Source organism: Protopterus annectens, chromosome 8.part0, assembly GCF_019279795.1.
Source record: "Protopterus annectens isolate FY-2018-M chromosome 8.part0, PAN1.0, whole genome shotgun sequence".
Taxonomy (NCBI): Eukaryota; Metazoa; Chordata; order Ceratodontiformes; family Protopteridae; genus Protopterus; species Protopterus annectens.
Window position 1 is genome coordinate 878,987,720 of NC_056741.1, and position 24,831 is coordinate 879,012,550.

Genomic DNA, 24,831 nt, shown 5'->3' on the forward strand with positions numbered 1-24,831 from the left:
GATCTCAGGGCTCAAGAGTCGTGGTATCTGAACCAGCAGATTTTCTGTTGTTTTGAGATTAGAGTTAATTGCTAGATTTTACATATATAATGTCTTTAATTGGTGGTTTCCTGACCAGGTGCAAGCTTACTAAGAAATGTTAATGTAGAGTTTCTGTTGGCCTGGGAAACCAGGGAATCATTAAGAATGATTTAATCTAAAATGAGTCAGCAGGCTGTATTATCAATTTAAAGGACTTTCTCAGAGACAGAGGGAGAGCATTTTGCATTTGTCTTCAGAACTGACCACTCACCAGCACATGCTTTGCTCTGCCTGTATGTAAGTAGGATCTTAGACTTTAGTGTCTCTCGTAGAAATAGATAGAAAATAGTAAGTTTAGTCTAGCTGTTTTCTGTATTTATGTCAGACTATTCTACAGCATTATTTTAAGCATTTCCTGTGATCTCTGAACTCCTGAGTCGCACTGTTATTAAATATTTTAAACCTTTCAACTGTGGCTGTTTTGTATAGAGATAATTTAAGCTCTAGAGTACATTGCATGTATATAGTGATACTGTACAAAGTCACTCCAAATAAGTCTTTCTGCTCAGTCACAGTTTGGATAATAGTATTGCACAGTAATAATTGGACACCCTTTGGTAAGGGCCTTTTTTGTAGCTGGTAAGTAAGAGTCCTGGTTGCAGTGATTACTACCCTATAGCCTGGACAGAGGGGGCACAGCTAGTGAACCTGTGCCAGCCTTCCCCAGGAGTGTTTGTGTGGTTATATATAAATCATATCTGTGTGTGTGTGTGTGTGTGTCAGCTACTTGGGCAGGGACATGAAGCACTGGTTGGACAGAGAGAGTGCTAGGAGGACTTGGCTTGAGACCCTGGCTAAGGACCTCCACTCTATAGCTGTGCCAGTGGGGAGTCTTATTGGGGATCTGGAGAGAGGGAGAAACCAGTCCCAGACTGACTGTGATCTCTATGTGCTCTTAAGTGAAATTGTAGTTTACTATGTGTGTATTTGTTTTTCTTCCCAATGTGGACGCCCCTCACTGGTGTTAGTGGTGAGGATTGAGGCTCCTTGATTATTGGTCCAGTGCACAGGCATCACAGAGAGTACTTTCATTCTCCCTGGAGCAGCAACTAGTGCACAATCAAATTTTCACTGATAGTGTTGCAGAATTTTTGATTGTCAGTGAGGCACTGTCTTTCATCCTAAATTGAAATCTCTTAACATCTTGGAAGATAACTCATCCTTAGTAGATTATTTTTTTTTCAAAGCTATTCTTAATTGATTGCAAATCATATCATTAATCACAAGAAGCTTGCATAGTCTTCAGGGAAACCTATATCAATGTTTAAACTGTTATTGTTTTAGAACTGGCAATTACCAAAGTTTTGTCATAATAAAAAATCACAACCTAAATACCAAATTTTTCTTGATTTGTTGCTGATACAGTACTCAGCATTATATGTTCATCATATTGATCACCTCTGCATTAGCCGTAACTATACGAATTTTATCCTGTGTAGAATATAACAGCTGGACAGCTTTAGGGCGTCTTCCATGTTCCCAAACTGTCGAGCAGCTCAAGCTGAGCTGACTAAAGGACAAGTTTGAGAGTGAAGACCTTCAGAGCTTTACTGCTGCCTAAGAGTATGCTCTTCTGAGGCTTTCAAGGATTGACAGTCTGCTTCTGCTTACCTTTGCTAGGCAGATAAGTTTCCTTTGGGGAAAAAACTTCCATTTTCTTAATTTTGTTGATGTTTTATTACTTTTCTCTTCAGGAAACTTATTTTAAAGCTAAGAGTGTTGTGTTTTAATGGACTGTCTTGAGACTGTAATATACATTTAAACCGAGTGCTTGTTTTTTTGTCCGTTTAAAAATGGTATAAAGTAACTGAAAACATATTTTCTATGGAGAAATTTTTTAGTTTACCTTTGTGGTACTGGCATAGTGTTAGAGTGCTTTTTACAGTGTTTTGCTGTCAAAAAAGTAAGTTTTGTGAACTGGTACTGTTTACTAGCAGTTGCTACCTGTCATCGCCAGGAAAGATGCACTATTTCTGGTTTGACCATGGAACAGATTGCCAGTCCCATGGTTTGTTCTTCATCCAGCCACAAAAAGAAAAAATTAAGCATACAGCCTGTACCGCTACATCAGGATAGCAGTTTGCTTCAGCCGCAGGTGGGTGACTCTGCTATGGCAATTTGTTGTACCTCGGACCACTCATCTTTTACCCGTGTATCCCTCTGGTGTAGCACCTACACCCAGTGTGAACCGGGGTTAGGCATGCCCCCTGCAGCTGTTGGGATCCCCTTAGTGAGGAAAGTAGAGCCACTCTTGTTGGCCCTGGGAGAGGGAACAGGTAAGGTTTCCCTGTTGTATCAGAATGCTGTGCCCATCCCGAGGGAAGCTGCTGTTACCATTAGTAACACTGTTGGCCTTATTTTTCTTGTCTAAAAGAAACAGAAAACCAAACATGTTTCTACTTCTCGGTTTTCTTTGGATAGGAGTAGTTTCTATTTCTGCCTTAGGGTTTAATTCAGACTGTTGAGCCTTCTTGTAAAGTAGTTTCTGGTAAAATAAAGAAAGGATTCCTCTTTTCCTGAAGAGATTCAAGATTCTGAGTCTGAACAGGAAGATGCAGGTATACAGTTTTTCCCCTCGGATTTCTGATTCAGACTTGGAGGAGAGCTCAATTTCTGATTCTTCCTGTGGGGAGTTCTCCTTCTCTGAGGCTATTGCTAGAATGTGTCAGTGTTTTCAGTGTGAGAACACGGAGGTCTCTTGGTTCCTCATAAAGTACTGAGTTGTTACATAAAACTTTCAGGAGCCAACACCCATTCCTCCTGTTCTGTTTTACAGGATGTGTGTGTTACTGTTTGCAATGTTCCTGATACCTGGCCAGCTGCCCCTGAAAAGGAAGATGGGCTGGATAAAGTTTCTCAGTCTTTCAAACTTTTTTATACTATTCCCAAACCTGACCCAGCAGCTGTAGCTTTAGTTGATCCCACTGCAGATCAGCACTTAGTTAACTCCAATCCCATTTTTCTGATAAGAATGGAAAAAAAATATTGACAGGTATGGAAAAATGTATACTTCTGTGACTTTGATTTTCAGAATTTTGAATTGTCAGGTTCAGATGTTAAAGTTTGATTTGACAAATTGTGAAAGTATGAATGTTTTATATGCAGTTTCTTCTTATGAGGAAAAACTGCTTTAAGTAACTTAGTTTTTTTCTGTTGAACAGGTCACTACTCATTGTTTACAGTTTGTATATGACTCTTGATGGTTCTTCAAGGGCTATGGCCACTGCTACTGTTTTGAGGAGGTTTGCATGGTTGCATTCTCAGAACCTCCCAGATGATGATAAAAATTAGATTTGTAATTCTCCCATGGATAAAGATTTTAGTGTTTTGCCCCTCTGCTGCAGAGGTGATCAGTAAGTGTGATGAAAGGGGCAAGCTGATCTTGGGAACCTTTTATGATTTTTCAGCCCTCCTTTTCCAAATTTTCCAAGGGATTTTCTATTTCCTCATCCAATTGTAGCAAAAAAACAGTATATAAACAGTTTTGGCATAGTACAGATAAACAGATGTTTAAGAAGAAATGGAAAGGTCCTTCCAAAAAAGTCTCAAACCTCAGAAAACCAAGGACAATCCAACAAGTTTGAATGAGTACTCAAGAGACCTCGTGACCCCCCTCCTGCTTTTTTTCCTGAAAGACTGAATCTCCATGTTTTTCTTTGGCAACAGTTTGTTTCAGACAAATAGGTTCTGAAAATCATTCATTATGGTTGTAGATGCAGTGGAAGGAAATTTCTCCTTTCCAGGGGTCATTCTTCGTCCTCCAGATCATATTCTTTTGTTTCCACCGGTTCTTCATCACATACTGCTCCAAAGAATGATAGAATGAAGTCTTCCTTCAGTGGTGGGAAGGGGGTTTTATTCAAGAATGTGTTCCTAGTGCAAAAGAAATGCTTGGAGACCAGTTCTAGATCTTTCTTTCCTAAATCTGTTTGTGTTGATAAACAAATTCAGAATAATATACCTCCTCTTCCTCTTTCAAGTTTCCTGGCAACACTAGACTTAAACAATGTTCGTCATCATATCCTTAATTTATCCAGAATTCAGATGGTTCTTAAGGTTTTATGTGTGTGGATCACATTATCAGTTCTCTGCCTTACCCTTTGCACTATCCATTGCACCCAGAGTGTTTACAAAATGTCTTTCTCGTGTTATAGCTCGTTGCAGGCTACATGGTGTCTATAGTTTTCCATATTTTGATGGCTTGCTTACCTTTGCAGGAGTCTTTTTCAAAGTGTCAGGAATCTTTTCTTTTGGTGAGAGATCTCTTACACAAGCTGGGATTCCAAGAGAACATTCAAAATCTTTATTGATTCCACCACACAAGATAATGTTCCTGGGATGTCAACTAGACACATGATGTCTAAGAGCTTTTTTCCACAGGAAACAATACATCTCTATCTAGACCTATTTCTGAGGTATTCCATTCAGATTTTAGTCACTGCCAGAGAATACCTCAGGATTCTGAGTCTCATTGCATCTATGATGATCATGATACCTGTGACAAGACACTACATAAGAAAGATACAGTGGTATCTGAATCTCTTTGGTCCTAACATCAACACCCTTTATCTTTTAAAATCTCAGGGCTGGGGTTTGTCAGAAGAGAAATTTTTTGGTGGAGGCAACAAATACTCTTAAATCCAGGTCTCTCCTTCTCCCTCCTTGCTCCAAAGCAGTCAGTCACCACAGACACTTCAGACATTGGGAGCAGTTTCAGGAGGAATAAGTGTGCAGGGGGTGAGGGACACCAAGGACAGATGCAAGCACATACTTATCAAGGAGATGCTTGCCTTGATCAAGGCATTTAACTCCGAATCATCCTTGGGCCCTGGGGCCCTCTTCAAGTGGTTACACACAATACCACAGTCATGTGGTACATCAACAAGCAAGCGGGAAAAAGGTCATACCTCCTTTGCAGACTAGCCATGCTGGCTTGGGATATAGCTTTACAGCACAGTGTCACCCTACAGGCATCTTACACTCCGTCAGAGCAAAATTGTGTGGCAGACAAGCTCTATAGGACCAGGGTAGACCCTCACGAATGGAAATTAGATTGGGGGGAGGGCTTCTAGTTTGATTTGTCTGTGGGAGTTCCTCAAGTACATCTCTTTGCCTCTTCTCTGAACAGTCAAGTGGTAAGATTCTGTTTCAGAACTCCATGCAAGAAGGCCTGGAAGGCAGACACCTTTTTTCTTTGGACAGGAATGTTAATGTATGCTTTTATACCCTTTCTATAATATCCAGAATGTTTCTGAAGATTCAGAAGGAATTCCCCAAGATCATTGTGGTGACTCCCTTTTAGCATAGGTAGTTGTGGTTCTCTTTGCTTTTGGAAATGGCCAGGGGCACTTACCACATGCTTCCTCACAGACTGGACCTACTCACACAAGAACAGGGGTGTTTGATACATCCCAGCATCAATCAATTTGAATGATAGGGTTTTAATTCATTTTTGGCACCTATTTACTGAGGAAGTGCAGCAACAAGAAAGCCTGCTACTCGAAAATCGTATATTAGCAAATGGAAAAGGTTTTCTAGTTTGTGCCAATAACATAGCCAGCACCTATTCAGGACTAGTTGTTCTTTGGTTCTACAATATTTGGGTGAATTTCTATCCTATGAACTTTCTTATTCCTCTGTCAAGGTTCATTTATCAGCCATTTCATCATGTATGGCCATGGATCCTCCTCTTTCAATACAGTCTCATCAAAATGTTCTTGAAAGAGATTTTGCACAGGAGTCCTCCAAGAAAACCAGTAGCCCCTCCTTGTGATTTAAATTTTGTATTTGAGAAGTAACAGTTGTGCCTTTTGAAACGGCTAATCTAGCTGACTTCAGGTTCTTAACATGGAAAATGATTTTACTGATTGCTCTGACCTCTGCAAGAAGGTTATCTGAGTTGCAGGCTCTTATGGTGAGTGAACTCTTTCTCATTTTTGATAGGGACAAGGTTTCGTTGAGAACTAATCCTTATGTTATGCTTAAAGTGGTATCAGAGTGTACTTTTAAGCCAAACTATCCATCTCTCCATTTCCTTTATTGAGCCTAAAATGAGGGAGAAAAGGGATCCTCCATACCTTGGATGTCCACAGACAACTCGGGTATTATCTTGACAGAACTAAATCTTTCAGATCAATTGTTAATTTCTTCTGAAGAAAGGACAACCTGTGTCAAGGCAGATTATTTCCAAATGGCTGTTTTAAGGCTATATTACCTTTTGGTATACTCATCATAACAAAACTACTCCAGGCAGGGTCAAGGCCCACTCTACCAGGGACTTTGCTTCATCTGTGCCCTTTTGGAAAGGGCTGAGTTCTAGAAGACTTTTAGAAGCTTCTACTTGTTCTTACTTTTACAAAGCACTATAAGCTTCATTCCTTCTCTAGGTCAAGATCAGGCTTTGCTAGGACCATTTTTCAGGGGCTGCTGGATTTTTTTTCCCTTCCACTTCCCAGATGTAGTTAGCTATGGTAATCTACCAACCTAGCTAAGGCTACTGAAGCAATCCTCAATATGATGAACACAGTACAGTTGTGCAAGTTAAAATTACCATAACAGCAGTTATTTGAATGATCACTGCTGCAGTATCCTCTCCTTCCCTCCATTCTTTTTTTGTGTGTGTATTTTTTTATGTCAAGGTGTGGACATTATTTTTTTGTTGTTCCTAGCATTTGTCCTTTCAGGGCTCAGCCTCCTTCTCTTTGCTGGCAGGAAAGCTCTGAAGGGCTTTGCACCCAAATCATCTCGAGCTGCCTGATAGTTTGAGTGTATGGAAGGTGCCCTGAAGCTTTGGAAGCTGGCTAGTTGTATGCTTGGCAAGATATAACCCATATAGCTAAGGCTACTGCAGCAGTGATCGTTTGAACATCTACTGTCATGGTAAGTTTAACTTGCACCACTGTACTGTCCTATTGATTTCTCCCCTCCCAGGCAGGTTCTAATAAAATATACTCATATGCACATTTGTTTTACCAGTAATTTCCTTAACCCACACCTGTAGGAGTAAATGGATGCATCTTATCAAGGACAATGATTTGAAGTATAGGTTCATAGGTAGGTACTAGGCTATTGGTCCTAGGGCCTATATAAGCCTAGCCAAAAGGTACCCTGGCTTTCGCCACCCAAGAAAATTATTTTCCTGTTCCACTGTCAAGCAGAGCCACAGAAATTACCCCCGGGGTGAATTTCCTATCTCCCATCCAATCATCAAGATTTTTCTTGAAGAGTACTAATGAGGAGCTTTTGTTTGATATAGATAGTTTGTTCCAGAGTATGGGAAGTCTCTGGGATAGGAATCTATCCCTCCAGCATGTTCTGTTTATTGTGGTGACAAGGTTTAGGTCCCTAGAGCATGTAGCTCTGTGGGATTGGGATTTCTTTAAGTGGAGCATGTCCAAAAGCTCTGGGTTTGACATAGCTTTGTGTGTTAGGCAGATATTGCCTCTGAGTAGGCGATATGCGACCGAGTAAAGCTGCAGTTTTTTGAGACGGTCTGCATAGGGCATCTGTTTGAGGACGGTAATCCTCTTTGTGAGGTATTTCTGCGGCCTTTCCAGTTGTTGTAGATGTCTTATGAGGTACATAACAAAAAGGGCGTTGTACTCTATAATGGGTCTAATGAGTGACAAGTAGAGGGGAACAATGACCTCTTTTTTTCCTGGATGAGAAACCTTTTGTGATGAGGTGTGCCACGGAGAAGGATTTCCTGACAACTGTGGCGATGTGATTATCAAAGGAGAGACTACTGTCCATCTGTGTCCCAAGGTCTCTTAGCACATTTTCAGTGTTAAGTAGACTACCGCCTATGTGGTAGTTCATGGCTACAGAGTTTTTACCAAAAGGGATGACAGTGCACTTTTTGGCATCGAGCTTGAGACCATGGCTTTGACACCAGGCATCTGTCTCGGTGAGGCCCTTTTGTAGGATATCTGCATCTTTTGGGGTTTTGATTATGGCTCCTAGTTTGCAGTCATCTGCGAGCTTCGGTAGCCAAAGACAGTCTGTGTTAGCCTGTACTTCAGAGAAGTAGATACCAAACAGGAGAGGACCCAGGACTGAACCCTATGGTACTCCACTTGTCACTGGACTGAAGTTGGATTTGGAGTCTGCTACTTTCACAGTGTGGGTTCTGTTAGTGAGCCATTTGGCAACCCATCTTGTGACATAGGGATTTATACCTAGTTTAGTGAGTTTATCTATAATTCCAGAGTGGGGGATAGTGTCGAAAGCCTTGGCGAGATTTAGATAGGCTGTGTGAACCACCTTCCCTCATCTATGGCTTTGGCGTCCACTTCAAAGAAGACTATCAGGTTTAGGAGACATGATCTGCCTTTTACAAACCCAAACTGGGTGGGGTACAGAGTTTGGAGATTACCAATATCCTTGTTTATAAGTTCCATGATGATACGTTCCATAGCCTTGCAGACCAGGCTCGTCAGGCTAATGGGGTAGTAGTTTCCGGGGTCTGTGGTGGCTCCCCCTTTGTGGAGTGGGATAACAGTTGCTGTGCGCCATTCAGTGGGCACATAGCCTGAAGTGAGGCTATGATTGAACATGGTACTTAGGTGGGGTGCCAGTTTGTTCTGTAGTTCATGTAGAACGCAGCCTGGGATGTTGTCAGGTCCCATGGATGCTGTGTTCTTGGCTTTAGAGAATTTTTTTTTTTTACCTATGCAGCCGTGATTACAGGAACTTTGCATTTTTTCGGTATAGACGTGAGCCCTTTAGGGGATGAGAGGGGGGTAAAGTTAGCACTGAATCTATCTGCCAGGATGTTGGCAATACCAGTTGGTTCTGTATATTTAGTGCCATTGTGTTGTAACTCAGAGCAGATCTGAGTGTTGCCATTGAGATTCTTGACATAGCTATAAAATGCTTTGTGGTTGTGTTTAGAGTCTGTGGCGAGTTTGTTTTCATAACTAACTTTGGAGGATTTTATGAGGGATCTCAGCTTCTTACTGAGGCTGACCAGGGAGTTCCTCCAATCATGGGATTTTACTTTTTTCTGCAATAGTTTTTCTTTCTTTTGTTGTAGAGTTTGTTTATGACAGGGGACCGCCAGATTGGCTTTCTTTTTTGGAGGATAGCATCTTGGTTCTGTTAGGGGTTGCACGATCCATACACTCGTGTAAGTGCTTATAAAGTGCATTAGTGTAGGATTCAGCAGTCATACCTCTATTGTCTGTCAGCATGGGTGTCGTGAAATTCGCCACTTCTGTCTTAAGAAGTGTGAAGTTAGCTTTGGAGAAATTTTTTATGGTGGTTTCCCTAATGGGAGGCGGGGGTGTGGATGTCTAGGGTGATTAGCTTGTGGTCGGATCTGACCAACGAGGAATTGACCTCTGGTGTGGAGCACCGGTTGTCCAAGTTGGTAATAACTAGGTCTAGGATATTGCTGCCCCTGGTGGGGGTGTGGATAAGTTGATCCAAGGCACTGGAATTTATGAATTCCAGAAAACGTTGAGCACAAGAGTTGGTAGATGAATAGTTTTCCCAGTTAATGGTGGGATAGTTGAAATTGCCCATTATTAGGGTGTTGGGTTGTACCCTAATATTTTCCAGTGTATCAAGAAATGAGGAGTGGGAATCCTGGGGCATGGTGGGGAATCTGTAGCAAGCTACAATTTGGATTGCTGTCTTGCCCAGAGTTAGTTGCACTTGGTTGATTTCTGATGCATTATGCTGAGCAACTAGCCTGGAAGTGTGGATATCCTTAATGAATATGGACACGCCTCTGCCTTGAACCAGGTCTCTGTCACTGCACAAATGTCGATGTTCTCCATTTTAAGGAGTGCCTCGAGTGATTGCATTCTGAGGTTTAGACTTCTAGCATTGAATAGCATTACCCTCAAATTCTGCTTGCTTGTACCTGTTACGGTGGTGAATTTGTCATTTGAACCTTGCCTAAAAAAAACACTATAGGGGTGGCTAGAGTCTTAGCCAGTATCCGGAATCCTAGGGGCGACAGGTGCAGGCCGTCTCTGGCAAAACATTGTGGTTTGTCGATCATGTCTTCCAAGGCAGACAGATACTGGATCCCCTTAGAATGACACCAGAAGCTTAGCCAATTGTTGAAGTCAATCATTTTGTCGTTCTACTGAGGTATATTGTCCTCTTTCCTGTAACTTCATTCTTCTTCTTATTCTGTATTTCCCTTAATCATTGTAAATATTTGCTGCTTACTCCCTAGAGTATTTTAAAGTTACTTTTCTTATTCTTCTAGCAGATTCCTCATATTGTGAAGCTTATTTTCAACAGGAGTTTCCATCTGACTGCCTTGAAGCTGTACATTAACATTCAGGCAGTTATGCCTGACATACTGTTCTCAGACAATGTAGGCTATAGACCGCTCCTTAACTCGCCTATCATTCTTTCTGTCTTATGTTACTTTTTTCTCCCCAAAGCATATGCCGTCCAGATGTCCTTCAAGAATGCAACTGCAGTCCTGACATATGGGTTGTCCTGCCTCAGGCAGCCCTTCGGTCGGCGAGATTCCAAAGTCTGGGTCCGGCGTCGGCCGATGTCGCCTCCTCCCCAACGTCAGAGTGGCTGGAGTATAAAGGCATCAGCCGACGCCATCTTCTTCAGTCTTTCTTGCTGCGCGGTGCCCGAAGCAGAAGCAGTTCGCAAGTGCCGGTCGGTCAGCTCCTATGTTTTCAGTTACCGAAGTCATCTAAAAGCTAAGTACCCCGTTGGGGAACATTTTTTCTTGCCTCAGCCGATGTCAGAACAAATTGAGAAAGTTAATAATTGTTTGTCTTGTGGTAAACAAATACCTCTTAAGGACTTCCATTCTTACTGCCTCCCTTGCCTGTGCCCAGACCACGACGTCTCGGCCTGTGCTGCCTGTGCTTGCTTTAATAAGCGCACTCTCAGGCGCCGGGCAGAGTTTGGCAAAGACTTTTTTGGCGAATCCTACGCTTACAACATGCCGTCAGAACAACCGACAGCACTAACTACCAAAAAACGAAAGGACCGGGACCAACATCCTCGGCCTGCGTCTTCCACCGATATAATGCCTAAGCCCTCCGCGAGTGCTTCGGTCCCTTCGGAAGCGGTAGTTCAACCGCTCCAGGCCGACGACACCTAGTTAACTCTTCCCTCGGTCTTGGAGACTACACCGGTGCCGGTTGTTGATTTTCCTTCGGAAACCGAAGTTCTGGATCTACCCGACACCATTCCCGTGGACAAAGTTACCCCTGCACGTGGGGTAGCTAGGCCTCCTGTATCCATGTCAATCAAGGCCTTTGCACGTGCTAAGGCCGCCAGCCAGGCCAAGGCCCATCCTAAACCTACTTCTCGGGCCCCTTCTTCTGAAAGACAAATTATGTCTCTGGCTGCAGATCTTATCTCTCTTATCAGGGGGTCTCAGCCTCACCCAGACAGAGGTTCTCAGCCGCCTGCAGAAAAAAGGCCTAGAACTGAGCAGGCAGACAACCTCTCTTCAGATGAAGCCTCTGGGGATTCAGAGCATTCAGACACCCAAGAAGAATCCTTCCAGGCCTATGAGGACTCTGATGCTGAGGAATCTATTCCCTCTGCCTCTCCTCCTGAGGATTTTTCTTTCGGTGAAGTCCTCTACTCCATGAGGGAACATTTTAAGTGGCAGGGTCAGGAATTTTCTTATTCTAGGAAAAGGCTACGTACCTTCCTTAAGTTACCCCAGCACAGACCTTTAGCTATCCCTCCAGTTTTGGATGTCCTGGATGATGTTTTCTCCGACTCCAGTGCTTCCCCTGATTCTCTCCCTCCTGCTCCTGTCAAGCCAGACAGATATTACAGGGTTCCTGAAACTCACAAGCACCTCTTTAAGGCCCACTCTGTGGATCTAGAAACTATTTCTCAGGGTCCCAAAGGAGTGGCTACTTCCTCAGCCAAAAACCCTTTGCCCGCAGACAGGGAATCAAGGTCCCTGGAGAGATGGGGCAAAAAAGTTTATACCTCTTCCACCCTTGCCATGAGGTCACTTAACTGCCTTTTTCATATGTTTCAGTACCAGGATTATTTACTGGATGATTTGCAGAAAAAGATAGCCTCTCCTGAGCCTATAGATAGAAAGGCATTGCAGGATTTGGTTCATAATACCCAGCAGGTTAGTAATCATTTTCTACAGTGTGGTTATGATGCATTGGAGGCTTCATGTAGGGCAGCTATGACAGGGGCTGTTATCCGTAGACATGCTTGGTTGAAAGAACAGCCACTGCCAGATCATGTTAAAGTAAAGCTCCTGGACGCACCTCTGGATAAACAGAAGCTTTTTGGTGCTAATGCTCAGGATGTGTTGAAATCTATTGAGGAGAAGGCAAAATCAGTACAGACAGTAAAGGATTTCCTCCAGGTTTAACCACCAAGGTTCAGCAGGAATTGGCCTTCAAAGAATTGGTCCTTTCCAGACTCTGACAAGTTTCAAAGGGGAAAGAACAGACGTGCACGAGGTAGAGGGCAATACCGAGGCTCCTACAGGGGATGCCAATGGCAACCACAACACCAGAGAAGTGGCACAGGTGGTTCACCTGCACCACAGGGACAATCACAATGACTTTCATTTCACTCCGCCTACCAAGGCTCAGAGAGAAGCACCTCTAGGCGGAAAATTATCTCTATTCTCAAAAAACTGGCATATTATAACAAAGGACAATTGGATTCTGGACATAATAGACAGAGGTTACAGGTTCCATTTCCATACCTTACCAACAGGACAAGGCATGCCAAACCTGCCACAAAATCAAAGGGCAGAGGCACTCATAGAAGTCTCAAAGCTGTTACAAATAAAAGCAATAGAGAAGGTTCCTCCTCAGGAACAAGGCCAGGGATTTTATTCAAGACTGTTCCTTGTTCCAAGAAAAGAAAAACAATGGAGGCCTATATTGGACTTGTCCGTTCTAAATACTTTTCTCATGGTGCCAAAATTCAAGATGCTGACGTTACAGCAACTTCTTCCCATGCTGGGCAAGGGGTCTTGGCTGGTTACTCTGGACCTCAAGGAGGCATACCTGCATGTCCCTATCAGACACAGTTGCAGAAGATGCCTCAGATTTCTTGCAGGAACAGAGCACTATGAATTCTCAGCATTGCCGTTTGGCTTATCTACTGCACCCAGAGTATTCACGAAATGCCTGGCATCAGTAGTGGCACATTGCAGACTCCAGGGGATTCAAATATACCCTTACCTGGACGACTGCCTGATACAAGCAGACAGCAAACAGACCTTGATAAAACACTTGGATTACGTCATTCAGTTGCTGCAGGCTTTGGGATACACAGTCAACATTCAAAAATCAAGATTACTGCCATCCCAAGAGATTATATTTCTAGGAGCAAAACTGGACACACAGCTACAAATGGCTTTCCTCACAGAGGAGAAACAAGAGCATTTAACAGCTTACTTCAAAGGCCTAGCTAAATTAACCCACCTGACCGCAAGGAAGACGCTTAAGGCCCTGGGGTTCATGGCATCTTGCATTCTTCTAATCCCTCTGGCAAGACTGCACATGAGAAAGCTGCAATGGTACCTAAAAAGCTTGTGGTCACAACACAGCCACAACCTAGAAGACATAATACCACTCATAACATGCCTGTAAAGGGAATTTTTGTGGTGGGCTCAAGCAAGTCACTTAAACGAAGGCATGCTTTTCAACAAACCTCCAACAAGTCAAACTATTACAACAGACGCCTCAGACCATGGATGGGGGGCGCACATGGACGGCAGATGCATTCAAGGGCAATGGACTCCCATGGAGCTGCATCAGCACATAAATCAAAAAGAGATGTTGGCAGTGATACATGCAATAGAAGCCTTTGGAAAATCTCTTCAGCAAGGTCATCTGCTAATAAGGACAGACAACACCACTGTCATGTGGTACATAAACAAACAAGGGGCACTCATTCCTACCCCCTCTGCAGACTAACAATGATTCTTTGGGAAAAGTCCCTGAAACTGAACATCTACTTGCAATCCCAGTTTGTTCCGGGCAAGGACAATGTTCCGGCAGACAGGTTGAGCAGAAATTTCTTGGATCCACACGAATGGATGCTACACCCACGCATTTTCTCACAAATAGCATCTGCATGGGGAAGACCAGACATAGACCTCTTTGCATCTCATCTCAATCATCACCTGGAAAGGTTCTGCACAAGGATACACCATCCTCTAGCTTGGAGAACGGATGCTCTTTCCTTCAGCTGGAATGCTCTAACAATTTATGCATTCCCTCCTCTACCTTTGCTCACCAAGGTGTTACTGAAGATCAAGGCAGAACAACCAAGAGGAATCTTGATAGCTCCAGACTGGCCAAGGCAACACTGGTATCCACTACTACTGAGCATAACTCACACCAAACCGTGGCCATTGCCTCAATGGCCCCTGCTCCTGACTCAACACAGTTACAAGACTGTTCATCAGAACCTGCAAACCTTAAAGCTGACAGCTTGGAGAGTTCCATGACTCAGACCCATGACTCCCTCTCCGAAAAAGTTCAGGGAATTTTGCTGGAGGCACGCAGACCTTCCACCAGAAAAACCTATTCGGCCAAATGGAAGAGATTCACCATCTGGAATGTCAACAAGGGCCAGGATGCATCATTGATGAACATACCTCAGATATTAGAATACTTGGCAGAAATGTTTCACAGTGGCCTCTCATACTCTTCCATCAAAATCCACGCTTCAGCTATCTCAGCACATTACAACTATGATCCACCTGTGTTTTCGCATCCCTTGCTAAGACAGCTTCTAAGAGGCATAAAGAATATCAAACCTCCAAGGAAGCTACCAATTCCTGCATGGGACCTCAATTACGTCTTGGAAAAATTAACTCTTCCTCCTTTTGAACCAGCAGCATCTTCAGAAATGCAATTTCTCTCTTGGAAAACGGTTTTCCTGTTGGCAGTCACCTCAGCAAGAAGAGTCTCGGAGATACAGGCCTTCATGGCAGTTCCTCCCTTTCTCATCTTTCATCAGGACAGAGTTTCCCTTAGGACCAATCCTTCATTCATGCCTAAGGTGATATCCAGAGTGTCTCTAAACCAAGCAATTCACCTGCCTACTTTCTTTCCTAACCCTCAAAATAAAGGGGAAAAGCTGCTGCATACTTTAGACATTCACAGACAACTACGCTACTACTTGGACAGAACAAAGTCCACCAGGAAGTCGGACCAACTGTTTGTAGCCTATGCTGCTGGAGTACAAGGAAAAGCAGTCACCAAACAAACTATCTCAAAATGGATTGGACACTGCATCAGATTCTGTTATTCTTTTCATGGAAAAAGTGTGCCAGCTAATGTTAGACCACACTCCACCAGAGCTATGGCCACATCCACAGCTTTTCTAAGAGGAGTGGCTACAAAATATATTCTAGAGGCTGCTACATGGAGCTCCGTGCATACATTTACCAAACACTTCAACTGCCTTTATACTCCAGATCCCGAGCAGGCTTCGCTTCGGCAGTCCTGCAGGGCCTTCTAGCTACACCATCTCTTGCTTAGTCCTACCACCCCCAGCTTGGCTATGGTATTCAACCCATATGTCAGGACTGCAGTTGCATTCTTGAAGGACATAGTACAGTTTTGTACCTACCATAAATGTAGATGTCCGATAGAGATGCAACTGCAGTCAGGTTTTATCTCCCTCCTACCCCTCTGTTTTTCCCCTTTTGGGTCCCTTCTCCCCTTACCTATCAGCTGGGGATATATATTATGGTGTATCTGTTTATTACTGTTGTGCATGTCTGGTTTTATCTGTTTATCCATTCACAAAATTTAGCCTTCCTTGGAGGGCACCTGGCATCTGGGGCAAGAAACACTGAAGAAGATGGCGTCGGCTGATGCCTTTATACTCCAGCCGCTCTGACGTCGGGGAGGAGGCGACATCGTCCGAAGCCGGACCCAGACTTTGGAATCTGGCCGACCGAAGGGCTACCTGAGGCAGGACAACCCATATGTCAGGACTGCAGTTGCATATCTATCGGACATATACATTTATGGTAGGTACAAAACTGTACTTTTTGTGGCCTCAGTATTCACTAGACATTAAAACAGGAGACGTATGGAGTGCACCTCTTGCACATTACACACAAGCCATGTCTGTAGGTATTCTTATAACATTCCATAATGTATACTTTGCCAGCATATTGTACCCCTGCAGCTGTCAGCTCTCAGTCTGCCATCTGAAACCCGACAGGTCCATCAGGTATTATCTGTTTATTTACAGTAACAATTTGAATGAACATCATTACAAAATGCAACTCACTTTCCATATTATCATTCCATTCTGTAAGCATGTTATTTTGATATTCTGTTGAAGTCTTGGGTAGCTGAGAATGAAAGTGTTAAATCAAGTAAACATTTCTTTCTCAACCCGTGGATGGTATTTTGTGGTGAAGCTTGATATTTTAGTGCACCTTAGCTGAACTAACTTCCAAACATCCAATTTTATCATTCAGTAATGCGTCCTGTCACAGTTTCACTTAGTTCTCTGCTTGTTCCTTTGTCAAGGCCACAAAGTCCTAAATAAATCAGCTTTTATTGTGTCTTCTGTAATAATTATTGTGACCCACCTATTAGCAGATGCATTTGGTTCTATTTAATTTAATTTCAGTTTTCCTCATCTTTCTGATAACAATACGAATATGAAAATGCATCCATTTTACTTCCTTGACAGCATCCATAATATGAACTGGTTGTATCTGCCTAATTTAAGATAATTACTGTTTCTCATCCACGGGTAACACCAGTTTCTCTTGAATTCTAAAGCTTTCTGTTTTTATACTCTCATACATATTGGTGCTATAATATAATTCCATGATTTGTTAGTCGTTTCAGAATCTGATGACTGTCAAGTTGCAATATCAGTCCCAAATCCCAGTACACTTTCACCCTTCCCCACTTTAGGCAAATGTACACCTCCTGCTAAATTCCTTTATCTGTAACTCAGAAGTATCCTTACAGTGCAGTTACAACACAGCTAGGCTCCTCACACTAATTGCTTTTTCCTTTGTTGTACAAACAATTGTTAAATGTCATAACAAACGGATTTCATATAATGCATAGTAACGAATGTCAAAGTAACTTCACAAGGTATATTAGTGTACTGAAGAGGTGCAGTTTTAACTGTCGTAGTGAAACCGTTTTTGGCAGCTGTTTATATGTATATATACAGTTCTTAGTATTCAAATTCAGGTTATATATTATAATTGTTAGGTCATACTAATATATTTATTATTAAATTTTTCTTTATCTTAGGGGCTGCATTTCTCAATAAAATAAAGTAAAATAATTAAGTATAACTCAAATAAGGTCTGATAATCTGCACCCTTAATTTTCATGGTTTCATCAATGGTCCAAACTTAACATAATTCTGAAGTCACCTTTTATGGCTTGATGTTAAGTTGTCTATCTCGCCTTCATTCTTGCTGGATGGGTTCGGAGCCGACCTCGGCCCACTGCCACTTTAAAAGCTCGAGAGTTGGTTCCACCGGCTCGAGGCTCCCCTTATATCCCACAATGCTAGGCGAGAGTTACCTCAGATCTCGTTTGCCGCTACAGCATCGAGGTGTTGGTTTTTCTACCGGCTTGTTGGTAAGTGTAATTTTGGTAAAATTAGATCACTTAAAACCCTATTTTTTTGAGTTTATATATATTTCCCTTAGTGTAGTGGGTTTTTCTCCTTTCGAAAATCCCAATTTTTTCCAAAGAACTTTTAAAGTTCTCTCTCGGGCCTTCTGGCCTTTCTCCATCCTAGTTGTGTGTGTGTGTTACTCTTGGTAAACTTTAGTTAATTGTTTATTTTTTGAGTTTTAAAACTAAATTAGTGTAATCAGTGTGTTTGTTGAGTGTGTGTGATTACACTTTTGTTTAGGATGTCTAAAGACACAAAGGTCTCAGGCTTCAAGAAGGGTGATGCGTGCTGTCAGGAAATCTCTCTGACAGGCTGTCACACTTGTTGTGTCTATTGCTTGGGGCCTTTGCACCTGCAGGACTCCTGTGCTGTATGCCACGGCTTCAGCCCCAGGGTCCTGCAGGAAAGAAAAATAAGTTGATCCTGAGGGGTCTTCTTAAGCCGGAGGATTCCCTTTCTGTCTCTGGGAAGCCCTCTAAGGCTTCTAGGTCCTCGGCTCCAGCAACTGAGCCGAGACCTAAGGCTTCTAAACCTCCGCCTACATCGGCTCCGGCTGGAGCCGATGAGTCTCAGTCCACAGTTTCTGTGGTTCCTCGGCTCGGCTGGAGCCGAGGTAATAGAGGTTCCCGTGTCGGCTCCGTCCAGATCTTCGGAACCGACATTGAGGAAGAGGTCCAGGTCACCGTCCCTTGGCTCCGTTCATTCGGCTCCAGGATCTCCCCTGCTGTCTGAACGGAGCCATAAATCTCATTCCTCTAGGTCATCGAGGCTATCGGATCATGACCTTCAGAGGGTAGTGAGTCGACTTCTTAAGTCCGAGGCACTAGCCCAGATGCTTCAGAGCCCGACTCATCAGTCGATGCCTGCCCTTGTCCAACAATATATTCCTCCTCCGACTCCGTTGAGCTCGGAGCCGGGTCGTGTCGGAACCGAGACTGTGGTAGCGTCGGAGCCGATACAATTGTCTTCGGCTCCATCGCCGGCTCCGATTTCTTCCTTAGAAGAATCTCGGCGCCAGACTTCCATCGTCGGCTCGAGGGGTGAGTGGCATCGGACCCTTGTCCGACCCGCTCTTTCTCGGAGCTTCGGCGCTGGTGAGTTCGGCTCCGACATCGGCCTCGGAGCCATCACTGTCGGTGCCGAGGGGTTCTCAGCTTCTCGGAGCGGGGACCTCTGGCTTTGCCTGACAGGGGTGCTGAGGTCATGCGGAGTGTGTTAGAGCCTGGCTCTACTCCACAGTCGGCGCCGTCCGCCCCTCCCTCACGGTGCCTCAGGTCAAGTCGACTCACTCCCTCATCCCGGACCGCAGAGAGCCAGCTCCTCAGGAACCCCCTGTGGGATCTCATCCTCTTCGAGGCCTCTCCTGATTTGGCAGAAGAGCCCCTCGGAAGAGGAAGTGTAAGAGGAAACACATTGACTCACCTGAGTCAATCACATCTGATACAGATTTAGATGATTCGAGGGTTCCCCGTTCCCCTTCTGAAGATGTCTCTTTGCAGACATTCTAGAGATCCTGAAGCAGAGGGAAATTGGCCAGCCCTTAACCCTTCGGAGGATGAATCTGTATATCTTGAGGCGTTTGGCTCGTCCTTCCACCTCCTGGGTGTCCCCCTTGACCCCTCATGCAGGTGGTTGCTAAAGGCATGGGCGGCTCCTGATTCAGTAGATCCCACTCCCAGGAGACCCTCCAAATTCATAACGGCACCAGCAGACAAGCAGTTCTTGACAAAAGGAGTTTCTGTGGATGCTATGGTGGTAGCTGCTGCCACTAAGAAGGAACTAGCTGATCCTTCAGTACCTGTCCATCCACCTAACAAGGAATCTAGGTCCATGGACAGGTGCGGAAGCGGATGTTTTCGTCAGCGACATTTACTATGCGTTAAGCTGAACTACCTGTGCCATTTCACTCGTCTTCAAAGAGACTTGATTAAAGCGAGTGACATGTTGAAGGATCCTACAGCTGTGGGTTTTCAAGATAAAATGAACACTCAGCTGGCTACCCTTAACTCCATAGCCAACTCCTCCATGCCTCCTTTCTTATGCGGCTGATGGAGCGAGTAGGGCCGCAGGGACAGGTGTGGCCTTACGTAGGCATGCCTGGATGCGGCTATGCAATTTTGCGGACCCCTTCAAGGCGTCTTTCACTAACTCCCGTTTGATGGATCATCTCTCTTTGGTCCTCAAGTGAAAGAAACCTTGACTAGGTGCGAGACTGATGGCAAGACTCTTTCTGCCGTCGAGTCCGTTTTCTACTCCTTCTAGGCCTTACCCCAAAGGCCAGAAAAGTGGGAAAATGTGGTTCCGTAAACAAAATCAAGGGACTTCGCCTGGCGCACAAAGTCGTTACCCGCCAGAGGCAGAGGCGGAATAACAATGGTAGACGCCGCCTCGAGGCAGGGGCTCCGAGAACCAGGGCAATCGAGAAGCCTTCTCTGATAAGCCCTTTCAGCATCCCTGAGGTGTTGCCCGGCTGCCCACCTTCGGAGGCAGTCGGGGGAAGGTTGTCACTGTACCCAAAAGCCTGGCTATCCCTGACTCAAGACAAATGGGTACAGTCTATCATTTCGAAGGCTATTCTATCCCCTTTCTTCGCATTCGAAACAATCAAAAAATCCCTTCCAGATGTTCCACTCGCGCAAAGGGATCTAGCGGTTTTGGAAATTTCAAAACTGCTTGCAAAAAGAGCAATTCAGCCAGTTCCAGCAGACCAGCAAGGATCCGGAATCTACTCAAGGTTCTTTTTAGTTCCAAAGAAAACAGGGGACTGGAGACCAATTTTGGATCTCAGTATCTTGAACAGATCAGTCAAGAAAACAAGATTTCGGATGGTCACGCTGCAGTCCATCCTTCCCCTATTGGGAAAAGAAACTGGATGTGCTCTATAGACCTTCAGGATGCGTACTATCGCATAAAATGAACAGACGCTCCAGAAGATTCCTCCGCTTCAGGCTGGGAACCAGTCATTTTCAATTCAGGGCCCTGCCCTTTGGTCTCACCACTGCCCCGGTGTTTACCAAATGCATGGCAGTGGTAGCTTCTCACGTCAGGCGCCAAGGATTCCAGGTGTTTCCATATTTGGACGACTGGCTCCTCACAGCCCCCACCAAGCATCTCCTTCTGATGGCCAGGGATTACACTTTTCGCATTTGTCAAAAGTTAGGCATTTCAATAAATTGCGAAAAGTCTGTTTTGTCGCCTTGTCGTACTATTACCTTCATAGGCGCAAATCTAGACACAGTAAACATGTCTGCGAGGCTAACAGATCAGAGAATTACAGACATACACAGACTGGTCTCACTCCTTTTCAACAACAACAGAATCAAAGCCAGGTTAGTTCTGAAAGTGTTGGGAATTATGGCGGCTGCCATACCTCTGCTTCCATTAGCCAGATTCCACATGAGAATCCTTCAATGGATGCTCTTTACACAATGGTCATACCAGCAACTTCCAATGTCCCACACCATTATGATCACGCGTGCAGAAATCATCTCATGTGGTGGATGTCTTCCCCTCAGCTCTGGTTGGGAAGACCATTTGTTCCCCCCCCTCCGGTTGCCACTTTGACAACGGACGCCTCCCTGATCGGGTGGGGGGGGCATTATCAGGGCAGGACGGTCCAGGGCACATGGCAACCAGACGAATGCCACTTGCACATAAATGTTCTGGAGATGAGAGCAGTGCTTTTAGCGTTGCAAGCCCTTCAAGACTCTCTCCCCTTGGGAATGATTGCAATCCAGACAGACAATATGTCTGTAGTGTGGTACATCAACAAACAAGGCGGAACCAGGTCCTACCCCCTGTGTCGTGAAGCACTCAGATTGTGGCAATGGGCGATTTCTTCTCTGCGTTTTCTGATAGCAACGCACATCCCCGGGAAGTCCAATCAAATAGCGGACAAATTGAGCAGAGCTATCCTCATGCCTCACGAGTGGTCTCTGAAAGACTCTGTTGTGAGAGAGATTTTTCTCAAGTGGGGTCAGCCTTGCTGCGATCTTTTTGCTACTCCCCAAAACAGCAAGTGCAGACATTATTTCACTCTGTTCCCTTTACCAGGCCAACCCAGCAGAGACGCTCTAGTCCAAGTTTGGCCCCGGGACTTCTGTATGCATTTCCTCCCTTCCCACTAATCTCTCAGGTGATACAGAAAGCTATCGCTCAGAAGGCCTCGTTGATCCTCATTGCTCCTTACTGGCCTTGACAGGTGTGGTTCCCCTTTCTACATCAATTTCTACTGGAGCGACCTTGGCATCTGGACCTAGTTCCAGACCTTTTGATCGATGAATCGGGTCAGTTACATCGCTCCCTCCCTCTCTGAACCTCACTGCTTGGTTCCTCCAGTTCCAACATTAGCCAGGCTTCCTCAATTATCTCGCTCTGTTCGAGATATTTTGATAACTTCCATAAATCTTCCACTAGGAAGATTTATTTGAGTAAGTGGAATCGTTTCACATATTGGGCTCAAGGAAGGGACATAGATCCTTTCACTGCTTCCATCCAAATAGTCCTTGAATTTCTAGCTGAACTCTTCCATGCAGGTTCATCCCCTTCTACTCTTAAAGTTCAATTGGCAGCTATCTCTAACTTTCATGTAGGTATTTCTGAGTCTGCCTTAATGTCCCACAAGCTTTGCAAAGCCTTTTTGAAAGGAGTTTTTCTTCTCAGACCTCCTATAAGAAATCCTCCTTCTCCTTGGGACCTAAATTTAGTTCTTACTTCTTTGATTCTCCCCCCTTTCGAACCTGCAGCCTCCTGTTCTTTAAAATTGCTGTCATGGAAGACACTCTTTCTGGTAGCTATTACTTCAGCTAGAAGAGTCTCAGAACTTCATGCACTCAGCTGTCGACCTCCTTATCTATTGTTCCATAAGGACAGGGTATCCTTACGAACCAACCCGTCCTTCTTGCCTAAGGTAGTCTCAACGTCAAATCTAAATCAAAGCATTGACCTCCCTGTCTTTTTTCCAGAATATTCCAATAGGTCTGAACAAAAATTACACTGGCTAGATGTTCATCGTCAGTTGAGGTACTATTTGGATAGAACAAAACAATTCAGAAAATCTGACCAACTGTTTATCTCCTATGCAGAAAGCAGAAAAGGACTTTCAGTTTCAAAGGTATCATTATCTAGATGGCTTACATCTCTGATTACCCTTGTTTATGAGATTAGACACCAAAAGCTGCCTAATAAACCTAAGGCCCATTCTACCAGAGCTTTGGCTACTTCTTTAGCCTTCCAAGACAGACTGCCTATTGACACCTTTTGTGCAGCGGCTACTTGGGCTACTCCTCACACTTTCATTTCTCATTATAAGTTGGATTTAGCTTCTAGGCATAGAGCTAACTTTGGTTCCACTGTTCTCAGGAGTCTGTTCCGTTAGGCCACCGGGACAAGGTGCTAGGGACGGTCCCATCCAGCAAGAATGAAGGCGAGATAGACAACTTAACATATAGAAGTTATGTTCTTACCATAACGTTCCATGTTAGTTGTCTTCTTCTCGCCTTCTTCTTGCGGCCCACCCTCGTTCCGCCTGGGCTGGACAGACCTAGAGGAGTTGTGATTGTGACCTCTCTTTCTACCACCTCTTTTCTTAGGCATATGCTGTTTGCATATTTCCTGAATCAGGATGTAGGTCACCTTTCTTTCTCCCTGTTATTAGAGGTGGACTCTTTTAGAGTTGTTCTATTACTATTATAAGCTGGGGTTAGCTTACAAACGAGATCTGAGGTAACTCTCGCCTAGCATTGTGGGATATAAGGGGAGCCTCGAGCCGGTGGAACCAACTCTCGAGCTTTTAGAGTGGCCGAGTCGGAGCCGAGGTCGGCTCCGAACCCATCCAGCAAGAAGAAGGCGAGAAGAAGACAACTAACATGGAACGTTATGGTAAGAACATAACTTCTATTTCGTATACATGTTCAGTAATAAGGCTGTTCCTCCTCAAAAATGATTGTTGTCTCTTGGAGTATGTAGGCTGTCACAATGTTAGATGTTTGAAGTACTCAGTCTTCACACAAGTACATAAATACTTAATAAAATGTATAACGTCCCCATTAAAATGATTTTCTCATCAGTCCCAGTGATTCTAACGAACAGCCTATTTATTGTTTTAACTTGCCTAAACATGTCGAGTTCATTCTCACAAGGTATGAACCTTCTCTTTAACATTGCATGTTCAGTCTGAGAGCGCCACTTTAAGCATACTTCCTTTTGTAAGCCACGGTGGTACAGCGGTAGCATTGCCTCACAGCAAGAGGTTCTCCTGTTCAATTCTCAGCTGGAGTGCCTTCTGTGTGGAGTCTGCATGTCCTTCTTGTGGTCGAGTAGCCTCCGAAAGACATGCGTGAATGGGCGTGCCTTCGCTGAAGGTTGGGCATTGGGCTGGCAACTCGGCACCATGAAAAAAAAAACTCTACTGCGACCCCTAACCGGGAAAAGCCGAAAAGACAAACAAACAAACCTTTTGTAAAAGTACATAATCAAATAGCTAAATGAAATCCCTCATGCCACATCTGACTAGCTGCATTGTACACAAGTACACACTTTCTTGTTGATTTTCCTGTTCCTCTTGTACCTCCACTGGACTGAAAGAATCATCTGTATTTCCAGATCCAGTGTGTTCAACCTCTCTTACTTAACAAAAAATATCGAATCAGCATATCCTTTAACTTGGCCACTGCTTTCTCAGCATTTATAAATAAGACTCCCCCTGTTGAAAAAGCTTTCAGCACTGCTGGAAAAATCAACCTATGTTTCAGTTTGCTTCTCTTACACTCTGATACAACCGGTACACTGCAGCTTCTGTTTAAAAGTTGTTTTTTTGTAATCATGATCCACCTCTGTAATGTGATCTGCTATAATAAATTTCCTTCCTATGACTGCCACAGTATTGAGTAGACATAAATAGCACCTGAATCAACATGGGTTTAACATGACTTTTATGATACAACAGTTACAGTTTAGGGACTTTCTTAATTCTCAGTGGTAATTGTGTAATATCCATTGCTCCATCTTGTTTTTCACAAAATCCCTGTCCCCATTCTGCAGTGAGTCTCATATTTTTCATTCAAGCCTCAATCCTCCAGAGACAAACATTTGCTGCATGTATTCAGCCTGACCAACAAAACTATTTATTCTCTTTCA

The 24,831-nt window shown here is 44.0% G+C and overlaps 1 protein-coding gene across 1 annotated transcript in view; it reads left to right on the plus strand.

The window, feature by feature from the left end:
• Positions 1-24,831, plus strand: part of PRAF2 (PRA1 domain family member 2) — a gene marked incomplete at its 5' end in the record, with an annotated part of 288,839 nt that overhangs the window by 170,982 nt on the left and 93,026 nt on the right. The gene's annotated exons all lie outside the window — the stretch shown is intronic.